The sequence below is a fragment of the Protopterus annectens genome, chromosome 14.part0 (genome assembly GCF_019279795.1).
Source record: "Protopterus annectens isolate FY-2018-M chromosome 14.part0, PAN1.0, whole genome shotgun sequence".
In the NCBI taxonomy this organism is placed as follows: domain Eukaryota; kingdom Metazoa; phylum Chordata; order Ceratodontiformes; family Protopteridae; genus Protopterus; species Protopterus annectens.
Window position 1 is genome coordinate 952,375,706 of NC_056748.1, and position 14,718 is coordinate 952,390,423.

The following is a 14,718-nucleotide window of genomic DNA, read 5'->3' on the forward strand; positions in this document are numbered from 1 at the left end:
AACTTTTCATTCCTTATACCTCCTTATCCTCCAGTCTTCACTTAATCCCTTACTTCTAACACTTCTCTTCTCTGGCTTTTTTCTCTAAATATACCATATGCCTGTTTTCCCTCTCTTTGTATTGCAATTCCTGTTTATTACAATAACTTACATTTATTTTCTCTACAAATTGTCTAAAATTTATATAAATATTAAATGATTGTCAAACATCTTGTATTGATTCTCAACCAATGTTTTTGATTATCACAACTCTGTTATAATAATTTAGACTGCAGATGTTTTTGTTTTATTTTGAAAGATTGTAAAATTATTGTTCTTTGTTATGTTATGTAATATTTTGGAGCTTTTTTCCTTGGGCTTCTGCTGAAAATGAGCTTCTACCCAGTCAGACTTTCCTGGTAATCAAGTGTCAGTAAATAAATGTGACTAAATTGACCAGTAGAACACAATGGGCCAGCAGTGCTGACTCTGTTTTGAACATTTTTAACTCATACTCAGACCAGCTCAACTACTGATACTTTTGTTGATTATGTGTACTTACGATTTACATAGTTTCACTTAGGGTTTTTTCTTCTCTTACTTTAAGTAGAAAATAGCATGGATATTGCTGAAGTATATATGTCCTCTTTACTGGAAGATGAATGGATATTGCTGAAGTATAGATCTCCTCTTTATTGGAAGATGAAGTGACTTATGCATGTACTAAGTATAAAATGTGCAGTAATACGGGGGATACATTTATTAATTCTGACCTGAGACTGTGTGGTAAAAAAATATAGTCAAAAGCTGGAGAAGTGGAAGGACCAATTAAAGTCCCAGCACAACCTGACAGTTTTGCATCTTAAACCTTTTTTAATGAGACTGAAAATATAAATCAGTATAAAATATATATATATGTGTGTGTGTGTGTGTGTGTGTGTGTGTGTGTGTGTGTGTGTGTGTGTGTGTGTGTGTGTGTGTAAGTTTTGAAATCAGACTGATGTATTTGTTAAAGTAATTGCCTTTCTTAATGATTCTGCAGTCCAAGTTGGCAGTGAAGCTTCTAGTAACTTTAAAAATGTCAGTGATGCTTGTTAAAATGTCATACTTGATCTAGAAAACAGTAGTAAGGAAATGTAAGCTTTACATAAACAAACACCAACAATACAAACTATCAGACTCTTTACCACCACAAAGCACAATAGCTGCCAGATAAACAAGACCAAATCTGCTAAATGTTTCAGTTCACCCCAGGCAATCATAATTTCTCAGACTTGTTAGCAAAATCAGGCTGCAAAAATGTAAAAGTAGGGCTCTTGGAGGTAGATTAAAATGACAAGTATTATCTGCTGAATATACTTTACAGTTATCCAATCAAAAACAATATGGGTACTTTACTTTTTGGAATTTCAGTACTTAAAAATTCAACTAGACCATGGGCTTAGATAAAGGAAATGAGTTTCTAGCTTAGGTGATCTAAATCTACCTGAAGTTGTGTGTCTTTTAAAAAAGTTGACTATAGAGAAAATATCTTATAGCAGCCATCTGTGGTAAATGACTTTTAAAAAAGTCCCCATAGGCTATCTTATCCATGGGTGACATGATAAAAACAAAAGAAAAAAAATAATATTTTTATCATAATAATAATTTTTAAATTTGCTTTAGTGAAATATTATTTTCCTCATCTGACTATCAATTCACTAAAAGAGTCATAATAACTGACAGTGTAGCTTGTGATACATATAGTTAATTACAGTGTGCATATTGGATTTGAATATAATACGATACAATACGATTTGAATATAATATGATACCCCTATAGCGGTTGTGTGCACAAGCTGACCAGGTCCTTGGTATTCAATATTAAGGTTTCACACACTTGAGCCAAGTAAAAGAAGAATACCCACTCCCCTTGAGTCCTGACTTCTGTGGTATCCTCTCCAGCAACTGTGCTATTAAATCAAAGCAAAGTATGTATTATTAACCAATCCTCCTAGCCTACTAGTGTGTTTTGATATTGTTAGGTACCTGGTCAACTACAACACATCTATGCGTATCCCACCTCTCACTTAGGTTCATTACTTGTCCTTCTACCCCCTACCCACTTGACCAGCCATGTTCTCTGTCAGTTCCCTATCTCACCACTAAAGCTAATACTGGAATTGCCCTTACCTCTTATTACTCTCTGCTCCCTCTCCACACACTATCTTCTTCATCCACACAGTCTCTCACTACCTCATACTACTGTCTCTATATTCTCCCCATACTGTCTTATCCAGCCACACAGACTCTCTCTCACCTAACCCTAACCCAGTAATCCCCTCTTCCTCCTCTCTCCCCCCACTCAGCTCCCTAGCCTCACTCACAGCTAAGTGATCATTTTCCCCCCTCCCTAGGCTTGTGTCCTGATTCACGTATGCTAAACCCTCCTCCATAGCCTTGTGCATAAAAGAAAGAATATATAGACTTATTCCTAGATAAACTTAGCTCTGTCCTCCTGAAAACCATTTCACTGATTGTTTCTTTCTATCACCCTGCCTCTTCCATGACAGTATTATGCCACCTATTACTTCTATAATAAATAAAATTCTCCTCATCTCCCATAATGTTACATTACCCCTCCCTCCCTCCCATGATGCCTTGCGGCTAAGAAAAGCCACACTTTGACTCATGAGCCATTTCTTTACTTCTATACCCCTATCATGGTTGTGTGCACAAGCTGACCAGGTAAGCGCTTAACTTAAAGTCTTACTCAGGCTTCAAATGCTGTAATTTGGCTATGTTTCTTGATTTTAGACTCTTGATAAACTCGTACATACCTCACGAGTAAGCTATGCTCTGTACTATATTGCGTGGTTACTATTTTTGGTTTTGAATGAGTTGGACAAACAGTGCCTTGCTTATGACTGTATCCATTTCCTTTTGGATTTAAATGTATGTTAAAGCTGAACTGCCCTCTGCTTTTACATGTTATCCACCTTGTACATGTGTTTAACTGTTAGAATGGCGTCCTTATTTTAAACTAACATTGCCATAGGCTTCATTAGCATGTAGGAATGGCATTTCCACTGCACTTTCACCAAAATAATATCGCCACGTGTTTTTAGCTAGCTGCACCACTGGCGTTTCTACCAGCCTGTTGAAATTGTGTCTTTGGTCGGACTTAGCTGTTTTTAATGTCCCTATTTCAAAATTACATTGCCTGATGCTTTATTAAGTGGTAGAAATAGCGTTTTCCCTGTAATGTCACTAAAATAATGTCGCCACGTGTTTTTTAGCAAGCGGAATCACTGGGATTATTTTCCAAGCTGTAGATGCTTTATTAAGTGGTAGAAATAGCGTTTCCACTGTAATGCTGCTAAAATAATGTCGCCACGTGTTTTTTAGCAAGCGAGATCACTGGTGTTATTACCAAGCTGTAAATATGATGTTTTCTGCTAACATTATCTGCTTAAAATGCGATAGGAAAGACTATACTGATGTAATGGATTAACTGATCTGTTTAAATGTGATAGGAAAGACTATACTGATGTAATGGATTAACGCCATGTGTATTTCATATGCTGAATCAACTGCATTCCTACTATATTGTATATCACAAAGTGTGTTTATCCAAGCTGAAATTTAAGAGTCTGTCAGTATTGATGTAAATTACTCTGGCATCCTACTTTAACTAGTTGCTTTACCATTGTCTAATGAGCATAAAATTAAGAGCCTGCTATTACTGTTAGTAGCTTTATTAGCATTATTACTATCTAGCGTGCAGAAACGTATGAGCCTGCTACAATTGTTGTAATTAGTGCTATTTTTACTGTAACAAGTCTACTTATATCCAGCAATTGTAATAAGCTAATTGTTGCAAAAACACCGTAAGATATACTATTTTAACTGCTTATCTCCTCACCAACTTTTAAGTCTCCATTACTTAGTCTCCTTTGTCTACTATCCTTACACCTCTCTCCTTCAAATATAATAGCCTTACTATCATCATTACTCTCCTACCTACCCTCTTTCTTACTACATTTTTCCCCTCAAGAACCCTCTAACTGTCCTTACTACTGTCTTATCGCATGTAACTATCTCTCTTACCTACTATCCATATATTTCCAACCCCTCCTCTCTACTGCCTTGTTTCCTCAGAAATAGACTTAAGTCACTCACCATCTTACTCTTTTCCATCTTATTTTATAGGTCCTTGGTATTCAATATTAAGGTTTCACACACCCGAGCCAACTAAAAGAAGAATACCCACTCCCCTTGAGTCCTGACTTCTGTGGTATCCCCTCCAGCAACTGTGCTATTAAATCAAAGCAAAGTATGTATTATGTACATAACATTTAACCAATCCTCCTAGCCTACTAGTGTGTTTTGATATTGTTAGGTACCTGGTCAGCTACAACACATCTCTGCGTATCCCACCTCTCACCTAGGTTCGTTACTTGTCCTTCTACCCCCTACCCACTTGATCAGCCATGTTCTCTGTCAGCTCCCTATCTCTCCACTAAAGCTACTACTGGTATTGCCCTTACCTCTTATTACTCTCTGCTCCCTCTCCACCCACTATCTTCTTCATCCACACAGTCTCTCACTACCTCATACTACTGTCTCTATATTCTCCCCATACTGTCTTATCCAGCCACACAGACGCTCTCTCACCTAACCCTAACCCAGTAATCCCCTCTTCCTCCTCTCTCCCCCCACTCAGCTCCCTAGCCGCACTCACAGCGTAGTGATCATTTCCCCCCCTCCCTAGGCTTGTGTCCTGCTTCGTGTATGCTAAACCCTCCTCCATAGCCTTGTGCATAAAAGAAAGAATATATAGACTTATTCCTAGATAAACTTAGCTCTGTCCTCCTGCAAACCCTTTCACTGATTGTTTCTTTTTATCACCCTGCCTCTTCCATGATGGTGCTAACCCGCTCCGTTTGCCCTCACTACTGCTCGGGCTCACTTCCCTACCCCCATTCCCACCCACCCCTGGATCACTCAAACTTATAGCTAAACACCACACCCACCAGCAATTCACACCTTCACAATTATCCAATTACATCCCACCACTCAACTACAACATAAACTATAACCACCACACCCTTATTAAGGCACCCAAGCATATCACCTAGTACACACACACTAGTACACACACACTAGTACACTCCCTAAATAGAAATTATCCTCACCAAATCTAATAACATGTACAGGTTGAAAAAAACTCTTCACCTACAAATGCTACTCTACCCATCAACTATCTCCATCTTACTTCTACTCTTTATACTCTCCTCCTACCACACCCAACTACATATAATTTTTCCACCCCCATGGCAAACAGAACCCACAGCTAACCACACACTACTAAAAAACTTTCCCATACCAAACCACAACACTACCTCCTTTCAAACCCCATCCCTCTTTTACAATAAGTTATCATTCAAAACTAACCCTCACACCTCACACAAGCTATCTAAAATTCTTGATAAATTAGCCAAACTCTACCTAAACCTACTGCAAAAACTCTCCTGCTGTGGAGACATACACCCAAACCCTGGTCCCATCCCAGCAGAAAAAGCCGAAATACAGTTACCAAATCCCCACTTCTACAAACCCAAATCATCTCTCCTCTTTCTAAATATAAATGTTAGAAGCATACTGAACAAAATTCACGACCTGCATGCCTTATTAGCCTTGTATAAACCTGACATTGTGGTATTAACTGAAACATGGCTCAAACCTGATCACCACAATAATGAGATCATAGCCCCAGGTTATGATATCATACGTAGAGACAGAATAGGGAAAAAGGGTGGAAGGGTTGCAATTCTATTTAAAAATCACCTCACCCTAGAACTAGTTGAACATAATAATGAAGAATTCAACAAGATAGAACTTATCCTTGCTAAACTTAAACTAAACACAAACAAACATATATTCATTGTAGGTGCCTACCTCCCACCAGGTAATAACAATCCTATAATGGAAAACCTGTTAAATTGGTTCTCACACTCCCTCCCCTATGAAACCACACTACTAGGTGACTTTAACATTGACTGGATCAACTGCTCCAAACACCATCCCTCAGATCACATCAACCTCCATGGGTTCACCCAAATAAATACTACCCCCACCAGAATTGACAAAACAACTAAACATCAATCCATTTTGGATTGGATTCTGGTATCCCACCCCACTCTTGTACAACAAGCAGGCTGTTTTCCTGATAGTCTAAGTGACCATCAACCCACCTACCTAATCAGGAACAGATCCCATCATCTCGCCAACCTACCTATTCTTAGAGTAATACGTAATAAACGAAACTTCATAACCAATTACTTTAATAAGGCACTAAGTTGTTGCAATTGGTTCCTCCTCAAGCACCTACCTCTCAATGAAGCAGTACAGTATTTTAACTCAACCTTCCTACAAATCCTAGACTATCACGCACCCTCTAGAACTATTAGACCAAAAACATACCATGCCCCATGGCTAACCAAAGAGACAAAAAGTACAATGAAAGAAAGGGACAAAATCTGGATTGCATCTCATAAAGATAAAAATACTACCCTAAGGCAAAAGTACATAGAACTAAGTAATAAAGCCAAAAGGCTAATTAAACCTGACAAGTCCAACTATTATAAAAAAACTACAAGAAAAATATACCCATAACCCCCAAAAATTCTGGGCCTCCATAAACACCTTACTACACCCTGGGAAAGCATCCACCCCTACCCCTGTGTTACCAAATAGCCAGGACAATATCCCAACACAATTTAATAAGTTCTTCACAGAAACAGTACAAAACCTAGCTAATACCCCAAAAAATAATGGCACTCCAACACAATCATCCATTACAACCGACAGTAATACAAAAAAACACGCCTCTAGCTTTTCCCTTCATCCAGTGTCCACTAAAATGATATCAAACCTCCTTAAGAAGCTAAAACCAACCACACTAGCAGCCGATAAACTTCCTGCAGATTTCCTTCAAATATCAGCAGAGGCCATATCTTACCCAGTGTCAATTCTTATAAATAGGTCAGTTTCTGAACACAAAGTACCTACCCTCTGGAAAACCTCCCACATTGTTCCTCTGCACAAAGGAGGCAACTCCTTAGAGCTGACCAACTATCGCCCTATAGCCATACTATCACCCTTATCAAATATTTTAGAAAGAGTTGTTCACTTACAACTTATGCAGCATCTCCAACAAAACAAATTACTATCCAATTCCCAACATGGCTTTAGACCCTCCCACAGTACAACCACTGCTCTTCTATCTTACACCAATACAGTCAACCACTACAGAAACAAAGGTCTTTTCGTATCATCCATTTTCCTGGACTTATCAAAAGCCTTTGACATGGTTAATCACAATATGCTCCTCAAAGCTCTATCTAGACTAAACATATGCGCCTCCACTATACTATGGTTCAACAGTTACCTATCAGAACGCCAACAAGCAGTCCTCTGGCAAGAAAAGCTGTCCCCCTCTTACCAGTATCCATAGGAGTTCCCCAAAGATCAATCCTTGGCCCACTGTTGTTCTCTCTTTTCACTAATGACATCGCCTCTTCCCTGCCCACTGCCTCAGTAGTACAATATGCCGATGACACCACCATAATATGTGCTGCCCCCAGCATAATGGAACTACATGCCCTTACCCAAAATAACTTTACTCTAGCCGAAACCTGGTTTTCTAACATATAACTACTTCTAAATTCCAAGAAAACAAAACTAATCCTATTTATCCCTGGCAGATCATCTAACCCAAACTATAACCTCATCATAAACTCAAAAAATAATATTCAAATCATGCCAACCAAGAACACAAAACTACTAGGAGTAGAGATTGATAATCACCTGAAATTTGATATCCACATAGCACAAACCATCAAAAAAGTGAACAGAAAATTAGGACGCCTCTATAGAAATAAAAAGTTCATGACTAAACAGACCAAAGCTACTACTGCTAGAACCCACCTCCTCTCCATCCTTCTTTTTGCCTCCCCTATCCTAACTAATCTTCACCTTACTGAACTTCGCAAAATGGAATCGTGTTACAACAAGATTGCCAAGTTTGCTACAGACTCCTCAAATAGGTCCCATCATTGTCATTCACTAATGCAACTCAAGTGGCTGGAGCTTCCTCAGCTACTACGACTTAATCAAGTCTCAGTAGCACATAAACTCTACTACTACCCTGAGAAAACACCTGCACTCCAGCTATTAATTCAGCCCCACAACAACACTAGAGCCCTAAGATCCAGCAGCCAAAACCTCATTCATGTAATCAGACATAAAAATGAAGCAGGAAAATCTCTCTTTGCCTGCACAATAGCCCAAAATTGGAACTCACTTCCAAGCCACATAACTACCACTTCTTCAAGTACCAAATTCAAACACCTCCTGAAATCCCATTATTCAAACAGTTGGCTCTGCTCTTGCTACTCCCCAGGGTAAACAATAACCTTGCACAGTTGCAAAGATTCTGCTTCTCTCTGACATTTTCCTTACATAGCCCTACTAATATCCTTGCTTTTCATCCAAACTCAGCATCATTACAATAGGATAAAACATACTATCACCTGTTCACTACAATACTAAAATCTCTACTTGATATAGGCTATAATCTGTATCGGAGAAAGGTATAAACCTTATCAGAGAACTTCATATTCTCATCTTGGTCTTACTTCAATACCTATATTCTTGATGTGTGGTCATCAACATATGTATATGTATATATATATATATATATATATATATATATATATATATATATATATATATATGTATATATGTATCTATGTCTCTATAAATGCTAATTTATTGTGAATGAGAATATAAAAAAAAATTCTTGTTAATTTTCTACTACTTATTACTTCTAACTTCTTGGAATTTTCATTTTTGTACTACTCTAAATAATGTAACACCTAAATTTGTTCCTAAAACTTGCTTAGAACTGCATAATTGCTAAGAGTGTAACATGTAGCTTTTCTCCCCGGGCCTCCGCTGAAAATGGACCTGTGTCCAGTCGGACCCTCCCGGTTAACAAATGTAAAATACAATAAAATAAATAAATATGTTTGCAGCTACAAGTAAGGAAAATTGGTATGTAGAAAAAGTACAGTGAAAAAATAATTTTTAAACTTGAAAAATCATGTCCAACCTCATCTGCTAGATGTTCAGGATCTTATTTCACAAACATTCTACATTTAAATACAAAATCAGTTGAAGCTCAAATTCTTGTATATTTTAAATATCATCAGATGGATGTGAAAGTTGCTGATTAAAGAAATAAAACAGAAAGAAAACTTTAATCTTTGAATTATGGTTTTAATGAAGAACACTGCATATACCATGGACTGCCCCCCTCAAAAAAAAAATCAGTTAGCATTTGGAGAAAACTGAGCTTAAGTTTTCCCTGGAAGCTCAAATGACAAGGCTTCAATTTTTAGACTTGGACACATCATGCAAAATAAAAATTTATTAGCAAAAGATATGCTTGGCAAGACTGAAGGTCAGAATCGAAGTGAAAGAAACTGAAAGACCATCAATGTGATCGATTGATATAATAACCTTTTATCAGTAGCAGCCATTTGACTGAAAATAAAACAGCACTCTAGACAAATATTCATAGGGAGGCTGGCAAATAAATAAAGTAAACAAATATGTCTTTATCTCTGTGAAAAAGAATATAATTATTTCCAGGTTCCTCTGTTGTCATACCTTAAACTTTCAGTTAAAGTTGGCTCCAAGACCAGTATTTATCAACAATTATGAATGTTATCATACATATTTTCTTTTACATACTGAGATTTACAGAAATGGACTTTTTTCAGAATACTGCACATTTGTGTGAATTTCACTATTATTGAAATGCCTTGCAGCTTTTGGAAGTTATTTTGCTACCAACTATGAAATTGCTCATCAGTGAAGTGACAAAATCTAGACTGTATAGCTGTTTTTGTTTAGTCCTAATATGCTAACCATGTGCTTCATTTACTGCTTTAGAAAGCATTCAAAAATACGTCTAAATAATGGCAATATATATCAGGTAGAGGAACATAAATATCATATTAAATATGTTGTACTGCGGGTGATATATGTGTGGAAAATTACTGAGACACTAGGACTGCAGTGCTTGGTGGAGTGGCAACAGATGAATGTATTGTAAATATGTGACATATTGTTAGATAGGGCCCTCAGTTTGTAATGTTTACACATGTAATTTCATGTCATACACTGGAAATGGACAGTAAACATCAGTAATGCAGCATAATATAAACATTTCTATAGTGAGACGAGCAGTGAGTTTGTGCAATGTTTAGCAGAGTGCATATGAATGTGAGATACACATGTTGGCGCATAGGTAAGCAGTGCTCAAATATGAGCCACATTGCTAAAGCCTGACAGTATTGAGCCTATGAAATACACCTGCTGCTTAACTGACTCTGTGGCAGCACATGTTAATGCATTGTTACATTGCTTTTTTTTTGGCCCAGATGGTACTGGATTAATATACAACTGTATCTAATACGTTAAAATACTTTTCATTACAGAGTGATACTGCAATGACATGAATTGTTTATATGAGATGTGTTGCTACATTTTGCTACTGCTCACCATCACTGCTTATTGGTGTGCAATACACAGCTCCTCAGAAACATGGAGCCCAAAAATTGAAGGGATCCATTGCTTTCTGAAACATATGTGTGTCGTGCGTGATTCTATTTTTTGACCAGATTAAAGGTGTTAAAATGGGGTAGATAGAAAAGTGGTGAAATGGGAAGCAAGCAGGGGGAAGAACAAAGTCAGACAGTTAGCATTGAGTGGGTTCCTATTAGAACGATGAAAACGCATTTTGTTGAATGCATTTTCATCGACACCTAAAGAGCAAACAGGCAAAACAGCGAAGCAACTGTTCAGCGAATTCTTTCCCTGGGAAAGAAGTCACTTGACCACTACGTTGCTTTGCCATGCTCTGCACTACAGTGTGCTTTCAGGGATTCCCTTGTCTGGTGTAGTTCCCGAGTGTAAATGTGCAATAGTTACTGACCTTAGGGTTAGGGTGTGGTTAAGGTAAGTGCATATGTATGAAAGTGTTTACTGTTTTTTTTTTTTGCATTAGATGTATGGCTGAGTTACGTGTGTATGTGTTTTCAGCTGTTTACTTTTGTTTTGGGGGGTAGAATTAGGGTTAAGGTAAGTGTGTATGTGTTTGGAACTGTTTATATAAATGTGCAACAGTTACTGACCTTAGGGTTAGGATGCGGGTTAAGGTAAGTGCATATGTTTTAAAATGTTTACTTTTTTTTGTGTTAGATGTATGGTTGAGTTACGTGTGTATATGTTTTCAGCTGTTTACTTTTTGGGGCGGGGAGTAGAATTAGGGTTAAGGTACATGTGTATGTGTTTGGAACAGTTTTCTGTTTTTTTTTTGTTTGTTTTTGGTTGGAACAGCAATTTCTTTCCCTAGGAAAGAAATCATTGTTCTGAGGTGTCGACATTTTCAGCTTTCGCTGAAAAAGGGTCGATGAAACATTGTTTGCTGATTTAAGCGTTCAGTGTTTTAATATAGACCCCATTGAGTCTCTGGAATACACCTGTTATTTAACTGACTCTGTGGCATCACGTTAATGCATTGATACATTCCTTTTTTAGGCCAGATGGAACTGGGTTTGAATACAGCTGTATATAATACTTTCAACTTCTTTCACATCACCCTTGATATGAGATGAGCACCATCTTGCAATAATGCATTAAAGAAAAGAAATGGGGAAGATAGGACAGTGGTGAAATGGGGAGCAAGCAGAGGGAAGAACAAAGGAAAAGCAGGGCAGGGATGTGCAGGAGGGAGGAAGGAAAGAACCATCGCTATCCATTTCTTTAACAGTGTAAAGTGAACAAATCTGCCAAATATTAACTGAATTTGGACTGCCACCTCCAGAAAGAAGGGTGATCACAACACAATCATGTTGTATCACATATTTGACTGAATCAAGTGTTTCAAGAAGATACATGTGCTAAATGGAGATCTCTGTGTGGGACGATTTTTTTTTTTTTTTTTTTTTTTGTGGGATGGGTGCCCATTTTTTTTTTTTTTTGAGAGAGAGAGGAGTGAAATGCTGGGGCAGGGACATAGGAAAGTCTGAGTAACGTAAGTAGGGTAGGTGAGAAAGCAAATGCAGGCAGACAAAACAAACAAGACAAGAGACAGGGATGATGATGGACCTAAAAGTTCGGGGGACACCATGATTGGGGTGAGGGTGGGGACATCACAAACCCATGGTTGTCAAGCTGGGTGACAGTGAGAATCGAGTTGTCATCTACTGGACTGTCATCACTGTCACCTCATTCTGCTGCTGGCTGGAATGGCTAACGTATGTGTCTCATCCTTCTGGTATTATGTAAAATGAGGAAGAGCAGCCTCTCCAGCTGGTGTAGGCATGCACCAACAGTGTATCACACAACCCAACACACTAACCATGGCAATTCAGTGTGAAAAATCACCACCTCTGCCACTGCTCCTGGAGGGTACCCCTGGACCAGCTTCTGGGGCGGTGCTGCCAGGTTGGCACCCAAATGTGTTAGGCAATGTTGCTGCAGCCAGTGGAGGTGGGACTGCCATATCCTGTTGTGTTGTAGAGCATTTAGTGATGTGGTACACATGGATGACATGGACACATTTTGAAGACATGCAATAAAAATTTTAATTAAATTAAAAAAATAAAAATAAAATAAAAAAAGAAAAGTAAATGTTGTGGTGAGAGGAAAAAAAGAGATAAGAATAGTGCCTTCATACAATGCACTGATACAATTAATTGACTCTATTATCTTAACTTTTACTTTTAAGACTACCAACACCTGATAGATAACTTTTACTTTTAAGACTACCAGCTCCTAACAGATCAACACTATACTACAGACTGTACAAGTGCTCCTTGACAATTGCATGTATTGCACATATGCATGGTCCAGATATACAGATTACGGTTTACAGCATGGCATGTGTGCTCTGGTATAGAGTTTTTATTTTATACCTTTAAATTATACATAATTGAAGAATTAACAGTATTGTATAGTTGGGACGTGTGGTCTCTGAGCCCACAACCTCCGACTAAAGTTTAATATTGTATTTTTGGTTAATGCTACAGACTAATGCACGCATACTTGATTTTACAGTTGAGATATGCATGCCCAATTTGATACAACTCCAGAAAATACCAAAAAAGATATCTTTAACTTTTAATGACAGAATAACATTCTGCTGCATATATAGCGTTTCTAAGGACCCTAGGGTGATTAACCTTGTAACCTCCTATGATCCTATGCTTCCCTTATCCTCACAAATCTTGCCACAAGGGTTTGTACATTTACCTCATAGTCCCTGACAGCTGTGGAAAATAAAGAACAGAACAGAATACCATTATGAATACCAGTCTTGCCTATAGTCAACTTATATATGTTATATGTAATCTCTGTAGTTGTTACTTACATGGGTGTGGGATGTCTGCATTCCTAAATTCCCTGATCAAATGGATGAGGTTATCCCTCTTCCTCCTCCGGTGGTCATTGTAGTGATGCCTACATTGTTCATCAGTGTGGGAGATACCAGTGGCACAGGTTACAGCCCAGACTAAACTATCCTAAGCTTCTGACTTATACTGGGAGCCAGAATAGTCCCCCTGCAAAAGCCTGGCACTGTGGTGCTTAACAAAGAGTCCAATAAAAATACTGGACTCCTGGACACCCCATCTTTGTGCCCTAAACCTAACACCTTCCCCATAAACACCTGCTAAGTCTGACACAGATCTAGAGCAATAGAGAATGATGCTTTCCTACCAATTCCAGTTATCACATTTATTGTCAGTGTGCACACTATTTGAAAATGTTGTGCTCCACTTACTATCATGCAAACATGGTGCTCGGCAGTGTGCAGCTCTGAGCACTGTATTTGCATGATGGTAAGCAAAGCGTAACAGTGTCAAGCAAAGCAAATTCAAGGTTATTGGATGTACAGGCAGTTGTGTATGTGTGTTAGACAAATGTGAAGTCCATGCCAGTCCAGATAGCAGAAATATACTTACAGGAATATAGTACACAATATACCCAAAGACATATATTTGAGAATAAATGTGATAATAAATAGATAAATGAATACATAACTGACACAGTACTAGTGCATAAGCCCTAATACATATAATTAATATCAGCTACACCATGCCAAGTGTTACAAGTGAGAGTAACTATAATGGAATATGGAACAGCAGTAAAAGTGTATGGAATATGTTATATTCAAACCTAGGACCATGCGTATGACAGTCCTACACTTACAACTGTTGCCACAAGAAAGTTGAGAAAACACTTTTCTATGTTGCAGTTCATTGCTATAAACTGCAATGTCACAACAGTAAAACAAAGGTTGCACACCCTGTACTAGAACCCAGGATCATCTGTATTCCAGCCCTACACTTACACCTGCTGCCATAGGACTAGTTACATGAGATTCTCTATTTTGCTAATCATTCTTAAGGTCTTGCTGTTAACTGCCATACTTAATAGCTTAGCGATGCCCAATAATATTAATTGAATGCATCCAGTTTCTATTTTTGTCTGTCTGGGTTCTGTAAGGCCAGTTGTCCAGTTTGTGCACTGCTGCACAAACAAGATAAACACAGCCAAACCTGACATTCATTTTTTTCTCCATTTTGCCATGTTTGCGCTAAGTGGTGCATTACACAAACAATG